Source organism: Triticum urartu, chromosome 3 (genome assembly GCF_003073215.2).
Source record: "Triticum urartu cultivar G1812 chromosome 3, Tu2.1, whole genome shotgun sequence".
NCBI classification, from domain to species: domain Eukaryota; kingdom Viridiplantae; phylum Streptophyta; class Magnoliopsida; order Poales; family Poaceae; genus Triticum; species Triticum urartu.
In genome coordinates, this window is record NC_053024.1 from 465,658,918 (window position 1) to 465,678,093 (window position 19,176).

The following is a 19,176-nucleotide window of genomic DNA, read 5'->3' on the forward strand; positions in this document are numbered from 1 at the left end:
CCAAAGTCCATACTTTGTTCTCATACATGGATCCCATCTCAGATTTCATGGCCTCAAGACATTTTGCGGAATCTGGGCTCACCATCGCTTCTTCATAGTTCGTAGGTTCGTCATGGTCAAGTAGCAGGACCTCCAGAACAGGATTACCGTACCACTCTGGTGCGGATCTCACTCTGGTTTACCTACGAGATTCGGTAGTAACTTGATCTGAAGTTACATGATCATCATCATTAGCTTCCTCACTAATTGGTGTAGTAGTCACAAGAATAGATTTTTGTGATGAACTATTTTCCAATAAGGGAGAAGGTACAATTACCTTATCAAGTTTTCTACTTTCCTCCCAATCACTTCTTTCGAGAGAACCTCCTTCTCTAGAAAGGATCCATTCTTAGCAATGAATGTCTTGCCTTTGGATCTGTGATAGAAGGTGTACCCAACAGTAACTTTTTGGGTATCCTATGAAGACACACTTTTCCGATTTGGGTTTGAGCTTATCAGGATGAAACTTTTTCACATAAGCATTGCAACCCCAAACTTTAAGAAACGACAACTTTGGTTTCTTGCCAAACCACAATTCATATGGTGTCGTCTCAACAGATTTAGATGGTGCCCTTTTAACGTGAATGCAGCTGTCTCTAATGCATAACCCCAAAACGATAGTGGTAGATCGGTAAGAGACATCATAGATTGCACTATATCCAATAAAGTACGGTTATGACGTTCAGACACACCATTATGCTGTGGTGTTCCATGTGGCATGAGTTTGTGAAACTATTCCACATTGTTTTAATTGAAGACCAAACTCGTAACTCAAATATTTGTCTCCGCGATCAGATCGTAGAAACTTTATTTTCTTGTCACGATGATTTTCCACTTAACTCTGAAATTCTTTGAACTTTTCAAATGTTTCAGACTTATGTTTCATCAAGTAGATATACCCATATCTGCTCAAATCATCTGTGAAGTTCAGAAAATAACGATACTTGCTGTGAGCCTTAACACTCATCGGACCGCATACATCAGTATGTATTATTTCCAATAAGTCAGTTGCTCGCTCGGAGAACGGAGTCTTAGTCATCTTGCCCATGAGGCATGGTTCGCAAGCATCAAGTGATTCATAATCAAGTGATTCCAAAATCCCATCAGCATGGAGTTTCTTCATGCGCTTTACACCAATATGACCTAAACGGCAGTGCTACAAATAAGTTGCACTATCATTATTAACTTTGCATCTTTTGGTTTCAATATTATGATTATGTGTATCACTACGATCGAGATCCAACGGACTATTTTCATTGGGTGTGTAACCATATAAGGTTTTATTCATGTAAACAGAACAACAATTTATTCTCTTACTTAAATGAATAACCGTATTACAATAAACATGATCAAATCATATTCATGCTTAACACAAACACCAAATAACACTTATTCAGGTTCAACACTAATCCCGAAAGTATAGGGAGTGTGCGATGATGATCATATCAATCTTGGAACCACTTCCAACACACATCGTCACTTCACCCTTAACTAGTCTCTGTTTATTCTGCAACTCCCGTTTCGAGTTACTAATCTTAGCAACTGAACTAGTATCAAATACTGAGGGGTTGCTATAAACACTAGTAAAGTACACATCAATAACATGTATATCAAATATACTCACGTTCACTTTGCCATCCTTCTTATCTGCCAATCACTTGGGGTAGTTCCGCTTCCAGTGACCAGTCCCTTTGCAGTAGAAACACTTAGTCTCAGGCTTAGGACCAGACTTGTGCTTCTTCACTTGAGAAGCAACTTGCTTGCTGTTCTTCTTGAAGTTCCCCTTCTTCCCTCTGCCCTTTTCTTGAAACTAGTGGTCTTGTCTACCATCAACACTTGATGTTTTTCTCGATTTCTACCTTCGTCAATTTCCGCATTACGAAGAGCTTGGGAATCGTTTCCGTTATCCCTTGCATATCATAGTTCATCACGAAGTTCTACTAACTTGGTGATGGTGACTAGAGAATTCTGTCAATCACTATCTTATCTGGAAGATTAACTCCCACTTGATTCAAGCGATTGTAGTACTCAGACAATCTGGGCACATGCTCACTAGTTGAGCGATTCTCCTCCATCTTTTAGCTATAGAACTTGTTGGAGACTTCATATCTCTCAACTCGGGTATTTGCTTGAAATATTAACTTCAACTCCTGGAACATCTCATATGCACCATGACGTTCAAAACGTCTTTGAAGTCCCGATTCTAAGCCATTAAGCATGGTGCACTAAACTATCAAGTAGTCATCATATTGAGCTAGCCAAACGTTCATAACGTCTGCATCTGCTCCTGCAATAGGTCCGTCACCTAGCGGTGCATCAAGGACATAATTCTTCTGTGCAGCAATGAGGATAAACCTCAGATCACGGATCCAATCCGCATCATTGCTACTAACATCTTTCAACACAATTTTCTCTAGGAACATATCAAAATAAACACAGGGAAGCAACAACGCGAGCTATTGATCTACAACATAATTTGCAAAATACTACCAGGACTAAGTTCATGATAAATTTAAGTTCAATTAATCATATTACTTAAGAACTCCCACTTAGATAGACATCCCTCTAATCCTCTAAGTGATTACGTGATCCAAATCAACTAAACCATGTCCGATCATCACGTGAGATGGAGTAGTTTCATTGGTGAACATCACTATGTTGATCATATCTACTATATGATTCACGCTCGACCTTTCGGTCTCCGTGTTCCGAGGCCATATCTGTATATGCTTGGCTCGTCAAGTATAACCTGAGTATTCCACGTGTGCAACTGTTTTGCACCCGTTGTATTTGAACGTAGAGCCTATCACACCCGATCATCACGTGGTGTCTCAGCACGAAGAACTTTCGCAACGGTGCATACTCAGGGAGAACACTTCTTGATAATTAGTGAGAGATCATCTTATAATGCTACCGTCAATCTAAGCAAGATAAGATGCATAAAAGATAAACATCACATGCAATCAATATAAGTGATATGATATGGCCATCATCATCTTGTGCTTGTGATCTCCATCTTCGAAGCACCGTCGTGATCACCATCGTCATCGGCGCGACACCTTGATCTCCATCGTAGCATCGTTGTCGTCTCGCTAATCTTATGCTTCCACGACTATCGCTACCGCTTAGTGATAAAGTAAAGCATTACAGTGCGATTGCATTGCATACAATAAAGAGACAACCATATGGCTCCTGCCAGTTGCCGATAACTCGGTTACAAAACATGATCATCTCATACAATAAAATTTAGCATCATGTCTTGACCATATCACATCACAACATGCCCTGCAAAAACAAGTTAGACGTCCTCTACTTTGTTGTTGCAAGTTTTATGTGGCTGCTACGGGCTTAAGCAAGAACCAATCTTACCTACGCATCAAAACCACAACGATAGTTTGTCAAGTTGGTGCTGTTTTAACCTTCGCAAGGACCGGGCGTAGCCACACTCGGTTCAACTAAAGTTGGAGAAACTGTCACCCGCTAGCCACCTTTGTGCAAAGCATGTCGGGAGAACCGGTCTCGCGTAAGCGTACGCGTAATGTCGGTCCGGGCCGGTTCGTCCAATAATACCGCCGAACCAAAGTATGACATGCTGGTAAGCAGTATGACTTATATCGCCCACAACTTACTTGTGTTCTACTCGTGCATATAACATCAACACATAAAACCTAGGCTCGGATGCCACTGTAGGGTTTCGTAGTAATTTCAAAAAAATTCCTACGCACACGCAAGATCATGGTGATGCATAGCAACGAGAGGGGAGAGTGTGATCTACGTACCCTTGTAGATCGACAATGGAAGTGTTAACTTGGTTGATGTAGTCATACGTCTCCACGGCCCGACCGATCAAGCACCGAAACTATGGCACCTCCGAGTTCTAGCACACGTTCAGCTCGATGACGATCCCCGGACTCCGATCTCAGCAAAGTGTCGGGGAAGAGTTCCGTCAGCACGACGGCGTGGTGACGATCTTGATGTACTACCATCGCAGGGCTTCGCCTAAGCACCGCTACAATATTATCGAGGACTATGGTGGAAGGGGGCACTGCACACGGCTAAGAGTATGATCACGTGGATCAACTTGTGTCTCTAGGGGTGCCCCTGCCTCCGTATATAAAGGCTCAAAGGGGGGGGGGGGCTGACCGGCCAAGAGGTGGCGTGCCAGGAGGAGTCCTACTCCTTCCGGGAGTAGGACTCCCCCCTTTCCTAGTTGGAATAGGATTCGCGGAGGGGGGAAAAGAGGAGAGAGAGGAGGAAGGGGGGCCGGCCCCCTCTCCTTGTCCTATTCGGACCAAAGGGGGGAGGGGCGCGTGGCCCATCTCTGGCCACCTCTCCTCTCTTCCACTAATGCCCACTAAGGCCCATATACCTCCCGGGGGGTTCCGGTAACCTCCCGGTAATCCGGTAAAATCCCGATTTCACCCAGAACACTTCCGATATCCAAATACAGGCTTCAAATATATCAATCTTTATGTCTCGACCATTTCGAGACTCCTCGTCATGTCCGTGATCACATCCGGGACTCCGAACAAACTTCGGTACATCAAAATGCATAAACTCATAATATAACTGTCATCGTAACCTTAAGCGTGCGGACCCTACGGGTTCGAGAACAATGTAGACATGACCGAGACACGTCTCCGGTCAATAACATATAGCGGAACCTGGATGCTCATATTGTCTCCTACATATTCTACGAAGTTCTTTTATCGGTTAGACCGCATAACAACATACGTTGTTCCCTTTGTCATCGGTATGTTACTTGCCCGAGATTCGATCGTCGGTATCTCAATACCTAATTCAATCTCGTTACCGGCAAGTCTCTTTACTCGTTCCGTAATACATCATCTCACAACTAACTCATTAGTTGCAATGCTTGCAAGGCTTATGTGATGTGCATTACCGAGAGGGCCCAGAGATACCTCTCCGACAATCGGAGTGACAAATCCTAATCTCGAAATACGCCAACCCAACATGTACCTTTGGAGACACCTGTAGAGCTCCTTTATAATCACCCAGTTACGTTGTGACGTTTGGTAGCACACAAAGTGTTCCTCCGGCAAACGGGAGTTGCATAATCTCATAGTCATAGGAACATGTATAAGTCATGAAGAAAGCAATAGCAACATACTAAACGATCGGGTGCTAAGCTAATGGAATGGGTCATGTCAATCAGATCATTCAACTAATGATGTGATCCCGTTAATCAAATGACAACTCTTTGTCCATGGTTAGGAAACATAACCATCTTTGATTAACGAGCTAGTCAAGTAGAGGCATACTAGTGACACTCTGTTTGTCTATGTATTCACACATGTATTATGTTTCCGGTTAATACAATTCTAGCATGAATAATAAACATTTATCATGAAATAAGGAAATAAATAATAACTTTATTATTGCCTCTAGGGCATATTTCCTTCAGATAAGACTAGTAACGGCAAGTAAATTGACAAAATCGACACCCACAACAACTTCTGTTCTACTTGTGCATAGAAACTACGCATAGACCTAGCTCATGATGCCACTATTGGGGATCGTTGCAGAAATTAAATTTTTTCTATGCATCACCAAGATCAATCTATGGAGTAACTAGCAACGAGAAATAAGGGAGTGCATCTTCATACCCTTGAAGATCGCGAGTCGGAAGCGTTGCAAGAACGCGGTTGAGGAGTCATACACGTAGCGATTCATATCGTGGCCAAATCCGATCTAAGCACCGAACAACGGCGCCTCCGCGTTCAACACACGTGCAGCCCGGTGACGTCTCCCACGCCTTGATCCAGCAAGGAGGAGGGAGAGGTTGAGGAAGAAGGCTCCAACAGCAGCACGGCGGCGTGGAGGTGATGGAGTGGCAGTTCTCCGGCAGGGCTTCGCCAAGCTCACGCGGAGGAGGAGAGGTGTTGGGGAAGGGAGGGGCTGCGCCTTGTATGTGGTGCTGCAGCCCTCCCCTCGCCCCTTTATTTATAGGGACAAGGGGGAAGGGGGCCGGCCCCTCTAGATGAGATCTAGAGGGGGGGGCGACCAAGGGGAAGTGGGCTTGCCCCCCAAGCAAGGGTGGCGCCCCTCTTTAGGGTTCCCCCCAAACCCTAGGCGCATGGGCCCTAGGGTGGGATGGAGCCCAGCCCACTAGGGGCTGGTTCCCTTCCACCTACAGCCCATAAGGCCCTTCGGGGCAGGTGGACCCTCCTGGTGGACCCCCGGAACCCCTCCAGTGGTCCCGGTACAATACCGGCATACCCCTGAATATTTCCGGTGACCGTATGATGACTTCCCATATATAAATCTTCACCTCCGGACTATTCCGGAACTCCTCGTGACATCCAGGATCTCATCCGGGACTCCGAACAACATTCGGTAATCACATACAAATCTTCCTAATAACCCTAGCGTCATCGAACCTTAAGTGTGTAGATCCTACGGGTTCGGGAACCATGCAGACATGACCGAGACAACTCTCCGGACAATAACCAACAACGGGATCTGGATACCCATGTTGGCTCCCACATGTTCCACGATGATCTCATCGGATGAACCACGATGTCGAGGATTCAAGCAATCCCGTATACAATTCCCTTTGTCAATCGGTACGTTACTTGCCCGAGATTCAATCGTCGGTATCCCAATACCTCGTTCAATCTCGTTACTAGCAAGTCACTTTACTCATTCCATAACACATCATCCCGTGACCAACCCTTTAGTCACATTGAGCTCATTACGATGATGTCTTACCGAGTGGGCCCAGAGATGCCTCTTCGTCATACGGAGTGACAAATCCCAGTCTCGATTCGTGCCAACCCAACAGACACTTTCAGATATACCAGTAGTGCGCCTTTATAGACACCCAGTTACGTTGTGACGTTTGGCACACCCAAAGTATTCCTACAGTATTCGGGAGTTGCACAATCTCATGGTCTAAGGAAAAGATACTTGACATTAGAAAAGCTCTAGCAGACGAACTACACGATCTTGTGCTATGCTTAGGATTGGGTCTTGTCCATCACATCTTTCCCCTAATGATGTGATCCCATTATGAATGACATCCAATGTCCATAGTCAGGAAACCATGACCATCTATTGATCAACGAGCTAGTCAACTAGAGGGTCACTAGGGACATGTCGTGGTCTATGTATTCACACATGTATCACGATTTCCAGATAATACAATTATAGCATGAACAATAGACAATTATCATGAACAAGGAAATATAATAATAACCATTTTATTATTGCCTCTAGGGCATATTTCCAACATTCCTATGCGATGGAGGGAGGTGCCCCTGGCGCGGATGCCAATCCTGACGAGGCGCTGCTTGCCTGAGGCCCTGCGTGACGCAACTTCTTCGTCTTCTTGGGGGTGGCCTCAGGAGGGCGCTCGCCCTGACTGTCAGGGTCATCGATCGCTGCAGCTTGGAAGGCACGCTCGAGGGAGCACACCGCGTCTCTTTCTTCGCATGGGACTGTGATGATTCCGCCGCTTCCCGGCATCTTGAGGACTTTGTAGCCGTGATGGGTCACCGCCATGAACTTGGCCAAGGCTGGATACCCAAGGATGGCGTTGTATGGCAGGTGGATGTAGGCGACGTCTAAGTCGATGAGTTCAGTGTGGTAGTTGTTGCGTTCTCCGAAGGTAACGGGGAGGCGGACCTGCCCGATCGGGGTAGTAGAGCCGTCGGTCACTCCTGAGAAAGGCTTGGTAGGCTGAAGCTGGTCATATGGCACTTGGAGGTTGCCGAACGTGTCGACAGACAGGACATTGAGCCCTGCGCCGCCATCGATGAGGGTCATGGTAACTTGCACGTTGCTGATGACTAGCGAACAGAGCATTTCGAGGATGCCTGCAGTGACCGCGCACTTGAGCTGATCTGCCGAACTGAACGTGATGGGGCACCTGGACCATCTGAGCGGGCGTGTGGCCTCGAGCTTGGGGAGACCTGCATTCACTTCACGGGCAAATTGTTTGAAGATACGCTGCGAGGCTGCGGCTTGAGCTCCGCCCAAGATGCAGGCGATCGCGCGTGGCTCTTGGAAGCCCCCAGCCCCCTCATCTCGATGGTGGTCGTCGTTCCTTCTGGGTGGTGGCGGTAATGGAGGAGGGCCCACGTTGCCTTGTGGACGAGCCTCACGAGGCTGGTCCCTCCAGGCGCCCTCGCGAGGCTGATCCTACCAGCAGTCCTCACGAGGCCGGTCATGCCACTCCTGGCGCGGGCCACGGTCCTCCAAGTGTCCGCCACCACGTCCTCCTCCTCGGCCGTAGGCCCGGTCGCTGCGCTCGGGGCATCGACCGAAGCGTGCTTCTCGAATGTCTCTGAGCTCTTGACAATCGCTGGTGTTGTGGGTATGCAGGTTGTGGAAGGCGCAGAATGGTCGGTGACTCAGGCTAGTCTCCGCTGCCCTTGGTGTCTGGCTCCGTCGAGAGCACGGCTGCTCCCTTGCGCTTCACGTCCTTGTCCTTGGTATTTTTCTCCTCTGGGTCTACAACAGGGAGCCAGAGGAGGGAGAGGCGCCCCTCCTCAGCTCTTGCACACCTGGTCGCGATGTTGAACAACTCCAAGTTCGTGCACAGCTCCTCATGGATGGCGAGCTCCTCCTTCATATTGACGTCGCGGACGCCGTCGGAGAACGCTGAGATGATGGCCTTGTCGGTCACCTTGGGGATCTGGATCCGTGCGCTGTTGAAGCACTGAATGTACTTCTACAGGGTCTCTCCTGGTTGTTTCTTGATGCGGCGCAGGTCGCCCGCGACCGGGGGGCGGTCGTGAGTACCCTGGAAGTTGACAATGAAGCGGTTGCGCATCTCGTCCCAGGAGGAAATTGAGCCTGGCGGAAGGTTCAGGAGCCAGGAGCGGGGGCCATCCTTGATGGCCATGGGAAACCAATTCGCCATGACTTTCTCGTCGCCTTTGGCCGCCTCGATGCTCAGCTTGTAGAGCTGTAGGAACTCCGTGGGGTCGGGGGTGCCGTCGTAGCAAGGAGGCAGATCTGGCTTGAACTTGCCCGGCCAGGCGACGCTACGCAGCTCGGGGGTGAAGGCGCGGCAGCCGGCGATGGTCACCGGGGCCCTCCTTGGAGGTGGAGCTTGGCCTTGGCGCTTGTGCGCTGCTACGGCCAGCGGCGCGGGGCCTTGCCGCATCAAACGATCCTGGCGCGACGGAGCGAGGAGTGGCGGAGCATTCACTTGCGGTCGAGGGACTTCTTGGCAGCTTCTTTCTTTGCGCGCGGGCGCCGAACACGGTGGGTCGTGCCGTGGAGCCGCGTGCCTCGGCGCTAGGGCGTCACCTTAGGGCAGAGGTGGTGGAGGTGCTTCATGAGCTGTGTCGCCTGTGGCTGGCGGAGGGCGAGATAGAGAGTGGGACGCTGCAGGGGAGCCCCCTACGGCGCGGACAAGCTCGGCGATGCGGTCAAGCCTGTCCTCATAGAGGTCGTCGACTGAGCGGTAGAGTAGGAGCTCGTGCACCATGAGGAGTGCGGCCCGTGCGTCTGTGGGAACCTGACGAGCGTGAGACGACGAGCCAGCGGGAGTCAGCGATGGAGTGCGGTGTGGCCGTCCTGCCGCACCGAGGGGTGCAACGAGGATGCTTGCTGCTTGTTCCCTGCCAGGCCGGTGGCGGTGTTGGCGGCAGGCCACAAAGAGCGACGGGGTGGCCCTCCGACAGGGGCTATATGAGCAACGCGGGTGGCGAGGGCAGCCCGGTGCTCGGCACGGGCGTGACGCGCGTCCGCCATGGAGACGATGAAGCGACGTGATGCGGAGCAACGGAAGGGAAGCTTCGGTGCACCCCTACCTGGCGCACCAAATGTCGGATCACGGGTTCCGGCAAAACCCTTAAGGTTCGAACACTGGGGTGTGCGCGAAGATCTCCCCCTATCGATCTGCGTCCTATCTTAGCCTAGATCTCACGAACTAACTCGACGAACTCGCAACACAACGGACACAAGATTTATATTGGTTTGGGGCACCGTTGTGGTGTAATACCCTACTCCAGTGTGGTGGTGGATTGCCTCTTGAGCTGAGGATGAACAATACAAGGGGAAGAACAGCCTCCTGAGGTTGAGGTGTTCTTGTGCTTGGCGCACTTGTGTGGCTGGGGATGACCTCGATGATCCTTCCTTGTCTCCCTGCCTATTGTGATGGCTAGTCCTATTTATAGAGGCCCTGGTACTCTCCCCAAATATTGAGCGGGAAGGGAGCCAAAAACGGCCAATTTGAAAGGGGACAACTAGTACAAGCTATCCTGACAAAAGGTGGTCTTCGCCTGCCAAAGGTTCTGGTGGTGACGCCGTCCTGGGCTCCATGGTGACCTCCGTCTTGCCGTCCTTCTGGTCTTGGTCTCGTTGCACCAATATGGAAACCTTTGCTTGATGCCTCGGTACTCCGCGCCTGCGCTTGTCCCCTTAGCACCAAAGAGGAAACAAGGACGCTGCGCGCGGTGGCGCCCGCCTGGTCTCGATCGTCATGGCTTATGTCACGAGAACCTCGCGAGGTTTTCCCGAACTTGAACTCTCCGCCCCTCGCAAGCCGGCATGGCGAGGCCGCTCCTGAGGAGGTCTTTTGTCGTCCGCCTCACGAGGCTTGGCCCCTCGCGAGGGTCTTGATTCCTTGTTGATGAAGATGGGCCGCACAGGCCTGCCAACAAAGCCACGCCATGGGCCGCAGGCAGGCAAGTCTGGGGACCCCTATTCTTAGAACGCTGATAATTTCAAACACCAGGGCACCGTTGATTGCCGGCAAAACATTGAGATGCCTGGTTTTTAAATTCTAGTAAATCCAAAATTCTGTTAACCATTAACGTGACACCACGTGTCTTGGTTTTAATGGTTGTAGGAGGTGCCGTGCGGACAACTGCTTGACCTTGACTGAACAGGTGGCGTGCAAGCGCCGTTCGGTGCGCAGGCTGACCGAGAGGCGTGCAAGATGTCCTCGAGTGCACAGGCTCACCGGGAAGTGTGCGAGTTGTATGCCGCGCATGCTCAATGGGAAGCGAGCCCTTTGACTTCCATGGCCACCCGCCTTGCTCGCATCCTCTCCATTAATGGCGCCCAAGCCACAGTTTAATTCGCTCTTTAAATATAAAACACTCATCGCAAACGTTTTAGTTAGAACACCCGTATGCAAACTGACAGCTTCCCCAGGAAGCGAAGAGAAAATGTGCCGAGCAGGATTTCTGCAGCTCTTGATCGCAAACGATTTAGATAGAACACCCGTATGCAAAGTGAGAGCAGCGCAGGATTTGTTCATCCCTTCAACGCAAACAGTTGTTTTGGATGACCCGTGTGCAACCACGTACAAACAATTTGGTAAGATTTGCATCTGTCATATTGGTATGTTGCCGTTTGTCAAACTGAAAAGATTTACATTTGTTGATCTAGTAACGTTGCCATTTGTCAATCCTTGTAACACTGCGATTTGTCAAAATATGCAGCTAGAAGTCATTAGCACTATGTAATTTTTACAACTAATATTCAGTAATTAAGCATAGATTTCATTCATAGATTAAGCAGTCGTTCTTAATTTATACAAACAGTTGAACTCGACAGTTGAACCAACCAAACTTCTCCCCAATTGTTGCCAATCACGTACTGAAATAGCTAGTTCAACTATATATACTAGCTAATTTTAAGTACGTTGTATAGATTTCATTCATAGATTAAGCAGTCGTTCTTAATTTATACAAACAGTTGAACTCGACAGTTGAACCAACCAAACTTCTCCCCAATTGTTGCCAATCACGTACTGAAATAGCTAGTTCAACTATATATACTAGCTAATTTTAAGTACGTTGTATAGATTTCATTCATAGATTAAGCAGTCGTTCTTAATTTATACAAACAGTTGAACTCGACAGTTGAACCAACCAAACTTCTCCCCAATTGTTGCCAATCACGTACTGAAATAGCTAGTTCAACTATATATACTAGCTAATTTTAAGTACGTTGTATAGATTTCATTCATAGATTAAGCAGTCGTTCTTAATTTATACAAACAGTTGAACTCGACAGTTGAACCAACCAAACTTCTCCCCAATTGTTGCCAATCACGTACTGAAATAGCTAGTTCAACTATATATACTAGCTAATTTTAAGTACGTTGTATAGTCCGACCACACATCTATAGTCAGATGCGGGCGTCCACCTCCGCCTCCCTCCTTCGGGCGGCAGTGGCGGAGCAGGTGTTGATCCCGGCGGTCGACGGTGGGCTGGCAGCCACGGGGGCCGACGATGGGGTGGCGGCCACGACCACCACCTTCCGTGTTTGGGCCGCGGTGGCAGAGCGGGTGATGCCCACGGTGGCCGGCAGTGGGGTGGCGGCCACGACAGCCACCTCCTGCCTTCGGGCCGCGACGGCGGAGCGGGAGATGACCCTGGCTTTCGATGGTGGTGTGGCGGCAACGGCGACCGGCAACAGTTGCCGACGGGCAGCGGCGGCAGAGCGTGCGGTGGGTGTTCTGTGCACACCCAACAAGGACGCCACGCGCACTAGACTACGCCGGGGACTGCGCCGCCGCTGCGGTGTAGCCTCCCAGCTGGAGCTGTCCTCTGATGACGGCAGAGGGGCTGAGCGACGACGACGGACCGGTGCCATTAACGATTGTGGGAGAAGCAGACGAGATAAGCTACAGGGAGGGAGGGGAAAATGCGACGCATGACTCGCCGGCCGTGAGGGTTTTTATAGTAGGCCGACAAGCATTGGGATTTTGGGGGATTTCATCGAGTCGGGCGGGAAGCTTGCGCGGGAACCTGCAAGGTTGCGTGGGAACGGGCTCACCGACGATTCATTGGCGCCACCGTTTGGCCAAAAGAACGCCCCCGCGCGCTGCGCAAGTTTGCGCTAGAAGCCGTCTACGGCAGCGGGGTGACAAGATGTGCGAGAGGAGGACGAGAGGACACGTACACATATAGTTAATAAAAAAATGTTTGCGATTTAATTACCTACTATACCCCCGTCCTGGTTTATAAGTAGGATTTAACTAATAAAATACGAATGCATGTCGCCATAGATTATATCGTTGGAGTCGTGTTTGAACATAGTTTCCAGCTATACAATTTTTGTAACATGCATTAACACTTTTTTGGTTAAATTTAAGATTATACACCAGCAAGCGTTTTCCCGCAACACACACGGCTTATTCCATCACAAACAGCTCTGATGGATCAACTGTCTGCTACATATCGCACACGCAACTCTAATCTGATTCGTGCTTGATGTCTCCGACAACGCTCGCACAGTTCGTCTTATTTGCCATGTATCACCGTGTCGTCCTCTGCTTGCGTCCCTTGGCAAACTCTACTTGCCGTTAGGCGCCGCGACGCGCACTGTCGCGTCCGTTGGCGCGCTCTGCTCGCGTTCGTCAGTGCGCTTGGCTTGTGGACAACTTTTCCTTGAGACGACCGCGGAGCACTCTGCTCTCTCCCTCCGCGCGTGCTCTGCCGGCGGTTGGGCGTGCGCACAATCACGTTGGGGGCCCCATATGCATGCGGTGGCTCTGCGCTCGTTTCCATGCGATGCAGTTACGTGCGGCACGATGGAGTTACGCACTGCAAATTAGAACTGCCATCAGGGGCTGCCAATATTCCTGGCCGTCCGGCTTCCCCTTTAGTTCCCGCGGCCATTATAACCTTAGTCTCTTCAACCTTTCGATCGCGCCCCACAACACAACAAACACACCCACGATGACACATAGAGAGGGGATGTCCGGCGGCGCTCCAATGGAGTTCGGCGAGCATAGAGTGGAGACCCACGCGAGGGAGACGGATCTCTCAGTGGTGTACACCATCGACCCGGCGGTGGTGGATGACTACATCAACAACGCTGAGCAGTTGCTTGATGGAGACAAGTACAAGGTGATCGGCATCGACCTCCAGTACACCGCCGGTCATCCCAGCATAGATCAGAAGGTTGATGTCACCCAGTTGTGCATGCGCCATCATGTCCTCATCTACCACTACTGCATGGCCACAGAGCCTTGCGACCGTTTCAACAGGTTTGTCAACAACACTGACTACAAGTTTGCCACGGTGGAAACCAAAGACGATGTAAAAGCGCTCAGTGTTACGGCCTTGGCCTGCAAGAACCTTGTTGAAATCCGTGACCACTACAGGGTCCGGGGCAGCACGAAGCAGGACTCCCTGGTCGAACTCGCCTCGGCCATCATCGACCCCTACTACGAAAGGATGAAGCAGGATGCCCAGAGAACAAGTCTCGTATCCTGGCACAAGGCCTGGATGCCGCAATTGGATGAACCTCACCTCAGGTTCGCGGCCAAGAGCGTGTACACATGCTACGAGATGCACAGGCGGATCGTTGCCATGAGGAAGTGCCTTGTTACCCAAATTGACGAGCCCGGATCGAGCCACAAGCAGAGCAAGTGTCACAAGAAGTAAATGATGATCAGATGATCGTTTATGCTAGTTAATCATGCATGTAATATATAGTTTACTTTATTGGTGTGTGTGTAAATGTCATGTGTGTAGTAGCCACCTATGTAATTATGCATGTAATAGTTTTTACTTTGGTGTGTGCAAATGCCATGGTTGTAGTAGCCACCTATGTAAGTGGATGTTTAATTTGGTTATGCAAGCATGTCCTTATAAGTGTGTGTGTATATATATATGTTGTTGTTCTGTATGCAATTACATCGCGCAACACACACATCTTATTAGCAACAACCATTTGTGTTATTATCGGTCTTCACACACATTTCTGATTACAAACCTGTTTACCGCGTATCACACACATCTTGTTAAGTTGAACCGTTTCTGTTCTCATGTCTCAACGCAAACAGTTCATCCGAGTGAACCTCATGTTGTATATCGCACACACATTTGATCTGGCTCATAGTTTCTTTTGTGTTGCCTAATCACAAACAGTTCATCCGAGTGAACCGTATGCTTTGTATCACACACGCCTTCATCTGGCTGCCCATTTCTTTTGTTCCTCCTCATCGCAAATAGTTCATTGAACTGAACCGTATGCCCTTCATCGCACACGCAAATAAAACCTAAACCGTGTTTGATGCATCTGTCATCGCAAATGTTTTATACATTTCTAATGGTTTTCATACAACACCGTTTGCGATTATTGCATTGCACACAGTTTCTCGAAGGGTCTCTGATCGTAGTGTCGCGTTAGCAGCATCCTGCAGTAGTGACTACTGGGTCCCGTCAATTAGGGGTGCGTGATCCTTCTGTGGACACTTGGCTCCCTAGGGCATCTCCAAGGTGGACCAGCAAATCGCCCGCATCCATCTGGACCGGGCTGCCCGGACCGCCGAAGCCATACAATGCGGGCCTATATCGGTATGCGAGGCGGTTCAGACACGTTTTCTCCTGCAAATCAGAGACAAACATGGGGTAGGTTTGCGGGAGTCTAAACACCGGACACGTAGGACTCCGGCACCCTTGGCCCACCCAAAACCCTTCTCGGACCTCGTGCCTTCATACTCCTCATTTTTCTCTGCTTCCTTCTTTCTATCTTGCCTTCTTCACTACTCCACCACCACGGCTGCCAGGCCACACCCTTGCCGTAACTCTACGTCTCCATCACCTCGAGCGCTCCATCAGGGCTCCACCCCGCTTCTCCTTAATCGCCATTCAACCTCTGTCCTATGACCGCCCCACGAGGTACCATCCGCTATTATATACTCACTATGGCCGACAACTGTTTGATGAATTGCTAGAGCTAAAAAAGTTTTCCCTTCTTTCTAGCAATGGATTCCCATTTAGAGTACATATACGAGCAATATGTTGACTCGTTCGATGGCTCATCGGACGAGGAGGAGTACTCTGATGAGACGGCGATGGTGCATGTGGTCCTTGAATACGCGGAGCGTGCGGAGGAGCATGTTCTCAATTTCAAGGGTTCGATCAAGGGTCATCGACTGCTCAACTGCAACAGGGCGCGCGACCATTTGACACTGATGGCCGACTAGTTTGCCCCTGATGGACTCTTCGCCGACCATTTTCGCCGGTGTTTTCGGATGCGCAAAACTTTCTTCGATCGTTTCTACCATGGCGTCCGGTCCTATGATGACTACTTCATCCTGAAGAAGGACGCCATGGGAACGATTGGGTTATCTGGTTAATTACTAGAAGTGCATGGCTGTACTCTGGATGCTTGCATATGGAATGACCACTGTTTCGTGGGACGAGTACCTACGGATGTCTGAGAGCACATGCGGAGATGCCATGGTCAGGTTTGCAACTGCAGTGGTCGAGGTGTTCGAACTCAGTACCCGAGAGCCAACTGTGGCACACACGTGTTGGCAATCTCAGAAGCAAGAGGGTGGCCAGGTTTGCTTGGATCCCTTGACTGCAAGCATTGGAAATGGAAGAACTAGTCGAAGGCTTTACAAGGGTAATATCAGGGTCATGTTAATAAGCCTACCATAGTTCTTGAAGCAGATGCATCACAAGATCATTCGATTTGGCATGCTTTCTTTGGCATTGCCTGGGTCTCACAATGACATCAATGTGCGGCAGTGATCACCGTTATTTGCAAGGCTGAGTGAAGGAAAAACTCCTTGTCGGTGTCAAAACCGGTGGATCTCGGGTAGGGGGTCCCGAACTGTGCGTCTAAGGTGGATGGTAACAGGAGGCAGGGAACACGATGTTTTACCCAGGTTCGGGCCCTCTTGATGGAGGTAAAACCCTATGTCCTGCTTGATTTATTCTTGATGATATGAGTATTACAAGAGTTGATCTACCACGAGATCGGAGAGGCTAAACCCTAGAAGCTAGCCTATGGTATGATTGTATGTTGTCCTACGGACTAAAACCCTCCGGTTTATATACACCGGAGGGAGCTAGGGTTACACAAGGTCGGTTACAAAGGAGGAGATATACATATCCGTATTGCCTAGCTTGCCTTCCACGCCAAGTAGAGTCCCATCCCGACACGAGACGAAGTCTTAAATCTTGTATCTTCATAGTCCAACAGTCCGGCCAAAGGATATAGTCTGGCTGTCCGGAGACCCTCCCAATCCAGGACTCCCTCAGTAGCCCCTGAACCAGGCTTCAATGACGATGAGTCCGATGCGCGGTGTTGTCTTCAACATTGCAAGGCGGGTTCCTCCTCCGGATACACCATGGAAGAGTTCAAATAAAAGGATAGTGTCCGACCCTTCAAAATAAGTTCCACATACCACCGTAGAGAGAATAATATTTCCACAAATCCAATCTGCTGACACGTTTTGGCAACATCATGCCATGGCTTGGTGATTATTCGAACCATTTTTCTTTAACTATCCCCGCACATAACGCGAGGCGGTTTCTTGACACGTCTTGTCAAAGCAGAGATCGTGTCCCCCATATTACGGGATTCTCATCAATACGGCCATGGGTAACCCAACCACGCCTAGGACTACTAGATTTTAGGCAAGTCCCAAACGGCCACGAGGAGGACGCTTGATATTCACCCTCTTTATAAAGGGTCAAGGCTTTTACTTTTTTCCTCCCATGCTCAATCGAATCCTTCCCCCGCCTCGAGTTCTAACACTCAAAGCCTAGGTCAGGTGCTTCGGATCTTCAATCATGTCCGGATCCAGCCTCCAGGGTCGGTGGATGCCCTCCTCCGTCACGGAAGAAGATATCAAGAAGTTGAGGGAGGCAAGATACCTCACCGCCGAAGTCTCACATCGGCTACCCGCCCGAGGGCAGGTCGTCCCTACTCCTGAACCCAATGAAGACATCGTGTTCATCTCCCACTTCCTCCGAGGACTAGGCCTCACTATGGATTCCTTTGTTAGGGGTATGATGTTCTATTACGGGCTTGATTTCCACGACCTAGCCCCGGATTCCTTTCTCCACATCTCGGCATTTATTGTCGTATGTGAGGCCTTCCTCCGCATTACCCCTCACTTCGGCCTGTGGCTCAAGACCTTTGATGTGAAGCAGAAGACGGTCGAGGGGCAGTATGCAGCGTGTGGGGGTGCATTAATAAGCAAGATTGTCGGAGCTCCGTGGCCAAAAGGTTCCTTTCCAGAGGTGTCCGGATTATGGCAACGGGAGTGGTTCTACATCACCGCTCCCAGAAGTGCCAAGTGGGTAGCTTCCCCTGCCTTTCGCTCGGGCCCTCCACCACAACTGATGTCATGGATCAGCAGGGGGCTGAGCTAGGGTCCAACCAAGGATGTGCCCATACTACAGAGCCGCATCTGGGATCTCTTCGAGGGAGATTTTAGTTTGGTTATGGTAGTGCAAGTCATGCTGGTTCGTCAAGTCCAGCCTTGCAAACGCCGGCCCCTCCGCTTGTGGGAATTCAACCCAGAAGGACCGCGCGCTATTCAGAATTTCCTCGGCCTGAAGCACAAGGAGATGTACAAGTCGTTCTTTGGACCCCGAATAGAGTGTCCGGACACCTCCGAGGACGTGGGCCTGAGCAGCAACCACACCGCGGCCCAAGTAAGTAATTCTCTAGCCAAACACACTGTCTTTCATTTATCATGACGTCATTCTGAAGAATCGCTTTTTGACCAGGACTGGATAACAAAGGCAAAGATGATCCGGTGTTCGGCCCCCCTTCCCGAAGGCTTGGACAATCCGGTGCTGGAAAAGATGCTTGAGCCAGCACCTTGCCTGGTGCCCTCAAAGGAAGATGAAGGGGGGAATAAAGAGGGAGAAAGCGCCCCCCACCGCTACCTATTCCAATCGAGGGAACGAGCGCCTCCGTGAGGGAGGATAACCAAGGGAAGGAATCTGACATTCCCTCACCCCGGGGGAGGAAGAGGACTACCTCTGATGATCTGGAAACCACGGTTTCCAAACGGGAGAAGAAAACTCCACCAGAGGGTCCCGCCTCGGAGGGTGCTCTTGCCGCACAAAGTCCATGCGGGAATCAGCCCTCTAACGAGCTTTAAGTAATCAAAAAGTACTTAATAGTGAAGATATACTACCTTACTTCTGAGGAAGATAACCGAAGCATCTATCTTGCAGTTTGGATCTAAGCCCTTCTCAGCAGAGCTCATCTTCGGGGGATCTTCTTCCGGAGATGATGGAGAGCGAAACGCCTCCCCCGGACTCCCTGGCTCAAGAAGTGGGTGACCTTGAAGTGTCATCACGGAGAGTTTCTCCGGATCCTGCAAGGCCATAAGGTAATCCCATGGTCACCCGAAGCCCTCAGTATCCGGCTCTTGAAGAGAG